The sequence below is a fragment of the Miniopterus schreibersii genome (genome assembly GCF_964146895.1).
Source record: "Miniopterus schreibersii genome assembly, chromosome: 17".
In the NCBI taxonomy this organism is placed as follows: domain Eukaryota; kingdom Metazoa; phylum Chordata; class Mammalia; order Chiroptera; family Miniopteridae; genus Miniopterus; species Miniopterus schreibersii.
Genome location: NC_138117.1, coordinates 31,408,330 through 31,417,801, shown reverse-complemented (window position 1 = coordinate 31,417,801; position 9,472 = coordinate 31,408,330). Strand labels below are relative to the sequence as shown.

The following is a 9,472-nucleotide window of genomic DNA, read 5'->3' as shown; positions in this document are numbered from 1 at the left end:
CACATCTCCAGCAGTAACAAAGAGCTGTTCCTTTTCCAGTAAGTGAAATAAATTCCATCTATGGGATGTGTTACTAAAGGTGGCACCAGAAAACACGTTTCAGAATGTATTGTTTCTTCTCGTTGTTTGTTTCTTGTTTGTTTTTTACATTTTCACAGCTTCCTGCTTGTCCTTGGGGATTTGTCTGTTTGAACACTTTATCACTGGGCGTCTGCCCCTGTGGCAGGGGAGGAGGCAGCTGGCACAGGTATATATTAGTGCAAGTCACAGACTGTGGGTGATGAGGACCCTGTCCTCGGGCACAAGATCAGCCCTGTGGCTTTTTAAGGAGCTGTGCTGGGACCAATGGAGAACTGGGGAGGGAGAGGGGGAGAGAGCCCTCAGGAAGGCCCATGCTTCTGAGGGAGATGGACCATTGCAGGGCCTGACTGTGACATGTTTTGTGCAAACTTGTGACAGCAGCTGGCCCAGGAAATGACAGTGGGACACAGGGCTTGTAGTTTCCTTGGTGTCTGGGAGACCATAGTACGGCTCAGACCTCTCAAGTTTGAAGAGAAAGGATCTCGGCGAGCTTCTAGAAGACCACAGTCAACCCATCTGTCAAATACATGTTCGTTAGAGAGGGGCTGTGCTTTGTGAAAAAATGTGTCAAAATGAAGACTTTATGTATTTAATATTTTACTTTATTAACAAATACATTTTAAATTATCCACAGACAGATATAGACCTAGTTAAAATACAGAGTTATATACGAACATCAAATAGATTATGTTTTGGTCCAAAATGCTAATATGCAGGCAGTGTCTTTACTAAAAGTTGTTGAAACACTGAATATATCTGTAAGCAGCCTGGAGAGCACAGAGAATAAAGGAGATGGAGAAGGGAGAATATATTAATGCTGACTCTGAGTGAGTAGATTCCATCACTATTCAGCGTCTATAGTTTACTTTCCCATAGAGACAGCATTCTACTTATGGTGGGAAATACCACTGACTTGCCCTCAGAAATGGAACTTAAAATGCCTGGTTTTAAGTCAGTGTTTTGGGAGAGACAGACCAGCTTGCAGCCTTGTGGAGCAATGGAGAGTCCTGGCCCCACTCCCAGGTCTCACTCATCGACTCCATGGCCTTAGGTAATTTGCTTAACCCCCCCCTCCCCTCCGTGAACAACAATTTCCACAGCCACAAAGCCGGGTTGATGGAGTTACTGTGTGAGAAAACTTTGAGAAGCTTTACAGGCAACAGAAAAAGGCCAAGAGCTCCCAAGAACTGCCCTCCACACTCAAGAATTGTCCTAATAGGAGACACCTGACCAGCCACAGGGAAATGTGATTCAGAGACCTGCTTATAAGATGCCGACATTTGAAAGGTGGTTTTTCTGGGAGATCCAGGACTCCTCATTACTGGAGAGAACCAGCCTGGCGGGGGGCAGCTCTGCCTGCAGGAAACAGTTGGATGATTTCCTTTCCCATCCCACATCCACATAACACTTGTGGAAAAAATATGGGGCACACTTATTTCTCCCAGGAGAAAACAAAAAAAACACATAGTCTATTATTTAATAACCATACATTAAAATGATGTGGCATCTGGAGTAGGACAAGATTTTAGGCACTTTATGTACAAAAGACCTGACATGTGAGCCACATACCATGATGCACAGCCGAATGAATTTTCAGTTTTCAATCATAAAACATATAAAGTTGTGACTTCTTTATTTTATCACTGTTGGCTTTTAGAATCCATAGATTAGGGGACTCCCTCTGGTGGTTGAATAAAATATCACTTTTGTGTTAGTAATGCTAAACAAACAAAAGAATGAAAAAGCTAAGATCTGCATAGAATAACTTTCTGGAGAATATGAGAGCTGTTTTATTTTTAAGCTATGACTCCCATCAGGGTATTGCTGGAGGAGGCCTGGGTCGACCCCGGCTCGCGTCCACTGCCAGTCACAGATGAAAACAATCTGTCAAAAACAAGCAGAGAAGGCAAAGTGAGTTAGACATTTTTTAAAAAGCACAAAATTTAAAAAATGAACAAAATTCCAGAAAGCATTATAAAAATTGGGGGGAACCACATTTTGGGGTTCGCAATCAGTACCCCAATTCCCAAAGTGCTTAAGTATCCACAGCAATAAAGATGCTAACATCGCTTCCATTGTTGCTACCAAGATGGTGCCTCAACAACTTTATCATTTCATCCAGTTTTTGGTGAACATTCACCCAGAGCAAAACTGGAGCTGCTTTTCTGAGAAGCAGTCACCTGGAAGTCCATTTGGACAGGAGGGTTTATTTCCCCCCCTCCTCCCTAGTTCTCATGAGAGAGCAAGGCCTGTTCCCGGCCCTTCTTCGGCCCTCTCTCCTCGCCCCGGTCCCTGCCGGAGGACGATGCTGTGGGTTCCTTCGGAGGGTGAAGACCCTGTGCATCCCTGCTGGGATCACAGAGGAGCTAAAAGTCCCCTGTGCTGCAGTGGCAGGGGCCCCGGGCATTTCTGCCACGGTCAGGGACCTTCACTAGTTTTCCTGGCTGCTGATGCAAAGAGCACCTGTCCTGGTGGAGAGAGGGTGTTGTGGAGGTAGAGAGGGAGTCAGACACTGATTCTCATTCCTAGAAAATCTTCGGGGAACGGGGAGACCACCACCGCTTCCTCCCAATCCTTCCAGCCTTCGCCAAATTCTTTGAGCTTCTTTTTCCAGGTGGTGTCCTAAGGGGCACCATCAAGAAAGCAAGTCACATTCCTGTCCTCTGGGCCTGACTGAAATGAAGTTTTACTATCAATACTTTAAGAACTAAAAAAATATTCAGAGAGAAATGGTTTCAATTATAGGGATATAAAATCATGTTTTCAGGTTCATAAAACTGGTTTTAAGAATTTCAGCATTCTCAGAAATCATCCAACACTATCATGTGAGGACAACTCTTTGCCCCCTCCCATCCTGAGACCACATACATTTGCATAAGTCTCTCTGTTCCCAGGCTCATCTTTACGCAGCCCCGTCCGTTTCTAGGGCAATCACAGCAAAAGGGGAAGGAGGAACATCTGTCTCACCAGGTCACGTTTCCTCGATTCTCCTTCCCCAGACGTCCCTACTGAGTTATTAACTGAACAACATGAGACAAGTGTTAAGAACTATTCATAAATTTCAGAGCAACACTGAAATCGGGAACCACCCAAAGTTGGCAAACTTCGAGACAGCCAATGGCAGAAAGGACCCACCCTCCAAATGGCTATTTTCGTTCCTTCTCTCAGCCTGTTTTCATAGTGTCACCTTCCCAAACATGTTGTCACAGGACATTTGTAGAGCAATGTCCTGGGGAGAAAAAAAATCTACCTTAAGATTAACTGGGTTTGGGTGAAGGGGAGGGGGGAGGAGTGGGGAGGAATGTTCAGTAAGTTTATATTTTATATATACTTTTTAAAAACTGAATCTAAGAAAGAGAGAAAGAGAAGTTTGGGGCTGGGACAATTCTAGAACATTCCAGAGCATACTTTGGGGAAAGCTTCACAGTAAAAGTCACGTAAATGTAGTAATTAAGTGAATAGCTAAGAAGAGAATTTCCATACACATGCGCGCACACACACACACACACACACACACACACAGCTATATGAAGATTTCCCCAAAGTTTATATACATATATGTACATATATATATATACACTATCCACATTCTTGTGCCCAGTTTACAATTCTCACATGCCTCTGTAATGGCATACGGGTAGTCATTAGACCTTAACCCTGGCTGTATATTGTAATCACCTGAGGAGCTTTAAAATGAAAAACAACAATATCTAGGTCTCACACACCACGACCCTAATAATGTTCTGAGATGAGACCGAAACACTGATATATTTATAAGTAACCAGGTCATCAAGTTGCAAACCCAAGCTAGTCAAAGGACACCTCCTTCCCTCTTGGTAACGGCCCCTCGGTTTTCTTCCCACCCTTCTTTGTCTTCTCTGCCCAACGTTACTGTGGAGGACACGTGACCATTTCCCTCCCTCGCTGAGAGCTGGGTAAAGAGCAGAGGTGGCAAGAGCAGTAAAGCAGAGGAGAGACAGCAAGGCCCAGCTGCTCTTTGGTGCTCGCCACCCCAGGCCGCCAGCGTTCCAAGCCCCTCAGGTGACCCTGCCTGTGGTTCCCACATGCAACCTCAGTTCCTTGGTCCTTCTGAGTGTAAGTGGTGTATTTCCCCACCCTGAAATCTTCTGGGGAGGGTCTAATGTACACTTGTACAGCCCCTGCCTTTCAACTGGCCCAAGTCTCGACTTTGGGACACTCTTCTGAGGGCCCCACCGCTCCAGCGGGGCTCAAGAGTGTGTGCTCAGTGGGGCCAGGAGACACCTGCCAGGGCCTCTCCTGACGAGAGCCCGCTTATCTCCTGAAGTGCTGACTCCCACTCCTGGTGTGTCCTGGACCTCTGACTAATTTTCTTGGTGGCCCTCTAGGAATTGAAGCCTTTCCTGAACTCTAGGTCATGTCCGAGTCCTGGGACTACAGGTAGTTCTTGCGGGGCCTTTCCTGTTTTGCATTAATACAGTATCAGTGTCAGACACATTACGTACTGAATAGGACCTGTGCATCTTCTCCAGGTGCTGAACACTGTGACTAAGGTTGTTTCCAGGAACAAAATGCACTGAATTCTGAAGCCCCCGCTGGCATGTCAGATACAAACAGCCAGGTGAACTACACGGTCAGGAGCACCTGGTAGGCGCAGGTAAGGTGCTTTGTTGGCACCTTGTTTTCCAAAAGGAAGCTTGAATGACAAGATGCTGTCATTTTTTTGATATTTTTCCTGTATCTAAAAGAATATGTGCCAATTAAGATCACTAGGGGGTGATTCAGTGTGGAGAATCAGCACAGAAAAGTCTTGGTGGCTTTGGGTTTCTGGTGTTGTCTGCAAGAGATGTGCCCCAAAGACATCTGGCCCCAAAGGGCTGTGCCATGTCACCGTTGAAGATACTGGGGCAGCAATGCACAGGCACGAGGCGCTCATTCCTGGTGCCAGGTGCCCTCAGGTTAGTAGGGGGCAGAACGAGTCTGTCCAAAATCATAAAGTCCACACGTTGCAACTAAGCAGGACCGTCAGTGTGCCCGTTTTCCTGCAGGGCCGAGGCTGGCTTCTCACTGCCATGTGCGCACAGCCCTTCTCCAGCCCGGTTTGAATTCGTCTGCACTGACCATTTCTTCGGGTCAGAACTCTTCCGCTATATGAAATTCTTTAGCCCCGAAAAGAAAAATCTAAGGTGGCAATCGTAATCATGCAAACAGCCCTCCATTTGATGGCTTCTGCTAACATCATCTTATGCAAATAAAAATTCTACTTAAAATGTTCCTACTTCACTCACAGCAAAATTATAGCAGCCAAGCCAGTGCCTTCATCCCATGCTGTTCACAGGAAGATTCGCACAAGCTTCGGATTTTCTCCCAAATCGTGTTTCTTCTGCCAAGAGCTTCTAAGATTCACAGTACACGGGATTAAGTCTTGGCTACGTCAAGTCCGGGCCTCACGCACACTTACTTTACCAAAATGATGGATGTCCGTCCTTCCAAGGCACAGACTCTGCCTCTTCCATTCCCAGCCTTTATGTTACCCTCACTTGCCGCACAGCAATGACAGGGACCACCCATCCGTTGGGTAATTTCCAAAAGATTAGCTAGAACTGGCCCCTTTCTCTCTCACTTAAGAAATCATGTCAGAAATTAAGTGAGTGACAATGGTGCTGCTGAAAGCACAACCTGGAACACAGTATGTTTTGTGTTTAAAAAGAAAAGTACATAATATCACAAACTTGCAAATGTTAGGAACTAGCAACATATTTCACAAGGAATCTCAACACAGGAGTGTGTTCAACAGCATATTATGGAAGCAGCCCAAGTGCCCACCAACAGAGAAGTGCATAAAAAGGGTGTGGTACATATATACTATGGAATACTACTCAGCCATAAAAAAGAATGCAATCTTACCATTTAAGACAACATTGATGGACCTAGAGGGTATTATGCTCAGTGAAATCAGTCACACAGAAAAAGTCAAACACCATATGACCTCACTTATATGTGGAATTTAAAGAGCAAAGTAAACAAACAAAACAGAAACAGACTCATAGACAAGGAGAACAGACCAGTGGCTGCCAGACGGGAGGGGTTTGGGGAACTGGGTGAAAGAGGTGAAGGGACTGAGAAGTACAGATCGGTAGTAACAGAACAGTCACAGGGATGTAAAGTCCAGCATAGGAAATGTAGTCAATACTATTGTGTAACTATGCATGGTGCCAGGGGGTACTGGAAATGTCAGGGAGAACACTGTGTAAAGTGTATGATCGTCTAACCACTTTGCTGTACACCTGAAACTAATACAAAATAATACTGAATGTAAACTGTAATTGAGAAAGAAAAATAAAATAAAAAATGGTCCATGGGTTTCACTGTCAGGCAGTGGGACAGTCACAGCTCTCTGCGCCCATGGCTTCATTCAGTTCTCACGAGGTTCCTGGGAAGTGAGCAATGGACACATTACCTCCCCCTTCGAGAAGGGAGCATTTCAGCATTTTCGGCATGAAAGAAGGGAAGGCAGGCCAGAGAGGGGGGGGGAAGGAGGAATGTTTGCATGATTATGTTTGCAAGGCTCACATTCTAAAGACTTTTCCTTTATTTCTAACTTTTCCAACTACAATTAGGAAATGATGCTACTACACCAGTAGTCTATTCTACAAATTTATTTTCCATTTGTGATGCTTCTTAATAAACTGATGAACAGAATAGATTCAATGACATGGAAGCATAGATGAGACTGACGAATGTCAAGGAGGGCGGGTGGGTGGAGGGGGAGAGAGTAACCAAAGAACTCATACGCATATATACACAACCCAAGGACATGGACAATGGTGGGGAGAGGGACTGGGGAGGGGGAAGGAACAGGGTGGAACGGGTCATTGGGGAGAAAAAGGGACATCTGTAATATTTTAAACAATAAAAAAATTAAAAAAAAGAAAAAAAATCAAAGATACTGAACTTAAATTTTGGGAAACACTGTATATTTTGTCTGTCTCATAGAGTCACAGTGGCCTTTTGCATATTACAGGTGCTGAAAAGCCCTTCTGTAAAGAATCGTGATTAATTTTGTTTCACTTGTGTTATGAACATTTATTTGACCATGAAAACCTTTTCTCCTGTAACTCCTATAACACGATGTGGAGCTGGGTTCTGAGGAACACACTTTGAGAACTGCTATGTGAGACGTGAACTGTTTCATGGCTCAAATAAACTCACACATTTTTATTCGAAAGGAAAAAAATGGGCAATATCTTATGAGAACCCCTTATAAAGGCCTCCTCTTGGAAACAGACAGATGTACTCAAAAGGAATATAAATAAAAATGAGAAAGAAAATGTTTATCAACTGAGTCTGGTAAATACTGCCAACGATATAGCTCAGATCTTTGGCAGGAATTATTACCGAATACAATAAATTTGAATCAGTGTGAAGAAAAACATCCAAGATTGCTGGGCAACTTCCCTTTCTGAAAATGTGCAGTTTTCGGAGAAGTAACCAAAGCTAATTCTGGCAATTCTCACTAACACTGAGCAAAGGGAGAAGAGGCCTGAGTAGGAGGCTTTGGAGAAACAGGCTTCCCCCCCTGACTACCCCTGCCCAGGGCTAAGCAAATGCGAAAACAACCAACCACTTTGTTATTGTTTAATGGTGCCAATGTTCTAAAAAGTGACACATTTTCTCCTCCAAGACTGTGGGGAAGGGAATCTTATAATCTAGAGCCTCTAGAAGCACGGGTGAGAAATTTCCAGGTGCCAGTGTGGTTATGTGAGAAACAGAAAAACAAAGCACGTGACTTCATTATACTGAAAGCCCTCAGGCCCTGTAACTTGTTTCCAGCCTGACTTCTCACCTCTGCCTTAATCTTCTTGGGTTGTTATAACAAAATACCAGAGATTGAGTGTCTTAAACAACAGACATTTATTTTCTCAGTCTGGAACCTGGAAGTCCAAGATCAGAAGAGTGGGCGTCATGAAGCTCTCCTCCTGGCTTCCAGATGGCCCCTTCTTGCTGTGTGCTCACGGGGCCTTTCCTTGGTGCATATGCTCTCTCTTCCTCTTCTTAGAAAAGGGCATTTAGCCCATCATGAGGGTCTGCTTCTCACATCTGCATCTAAACCTAATCACCTCCCAAAGGCCCACCTCCAAATACCATCACCTTGGGAGTTGAGCATATGAATTTGGGGGCATCACAAATACTCAGTCCATAGCACCTGGCTAGTGAAAGTAGGTGACCAAGCTGGAAAAGAAGTGACGCTTCCTCAAACCCTCAGTGAGAACATACACAGAACTTCTCCCTGCTCCCCCAACCCCATCCTCTACACGAGGGCTCATACCACACAGAGATGGGGTGCGCTTCCCCATCACATAGAGCAAAACATGCAGAAAGAAAGCTTGCCAGGGCCACATTTTTTTTCCTACCTGCCTTGGGTGTAGCATGACTCAATTTACGGTTAAACCTGAAAGATGAATTCAAATGGGAGTGTGGTAAGCAGAAGAGGGAAGCGCGGATAATCTAGCTATGCTATTCTGGGAACAATAGCAGTCCTGCAGTCTTTATTCAAAGATAAATAAAAGCAAAAAGTCTGTTTAAAAAACAGGGCAGGAATCATAAAGTATCTGTCTTCCCGTGGCTGGCTTACTCTAGACGTCAGCTGAACAGCACAGTGGCTGTTGATAGCAGTCCTGCCTGTGCGCTTAGAAATCTGGCGAGAAGGTAGGTCTCATGTTGTGCTCTGACAAAAACATTTTTTAATTGCTGAGATAAAAGAAATGAACCAACCATTTACCTGGACTTTCCTGTTAACTGTACCACTAAGTAACCAAATGATTGGGAGGGAAAATGTTTCCTTGTAAAATTTCTGCAGAAAACAAAATCAGAGAACTTGAGCACTGACATCTCAGAATCCCTGGTGGTTTAATAGATCTAGGTGTTGAACATCAGCAGATGCTAACTTTAAAAAATGTGAAAACCAGACATTATGTGCTTCCTGATGAAAGAAAGTATCACTATAACATTCTTGGCAAGGGAATCGGACCGGAGCCTAATCAGACATCTGGTTCCAGCTGGCCATTTGCAGGAAATGCAGAAGACACAGAAATAAGGTGAACTGTGAAAACTATAGGTCCAGTTCCCCAGGTTCTTCAAGATATTTATTATAATGGAAAAAAAAGGGAAGGGGAGAGAGTGTGCAGATTAAAAGACACTTAGAAGTAATAGAACATTTTTAGAAGTGGGCAGGCACTCTTGGATGATAAAATCATAAAAAAAGTCATTCTTCTAAAAATCAAGATAGTGGGTACTTCTGGAGAGAGAAGAGTGATGATTAAAATGGGAAAATAAGCGAAATACAACCTGGGGATGTCAGGTACAGCACGGTCACTACAGTTCACAGTATTGTATTGAGTATTTGAAAGTT

The 9,472-nt window shown here is 44.2% G+C and overlaps 1 long non-coding RNA gene across 1 annotated transcript in view; it reads right to left on the bottom strand.

Moving 5' to 3' along the window:
- Nucleotides 1-666: 666 nt before the first annotated feature.
- LOC308547120 overlaps nt 667-9,472 on the bottom strand; it is a 65,573-nt gene continuing 56,767 nt past the window's right edge. The window contains exon 3 of the long non-coding RNA XR_013997449.1: nt 667-1,965. This is a non-coding gene — a long non-coding RNA (uncharacterized lncRNA). The remainder of the gene's footprint in view (nt 1,966-9,472) is intronic.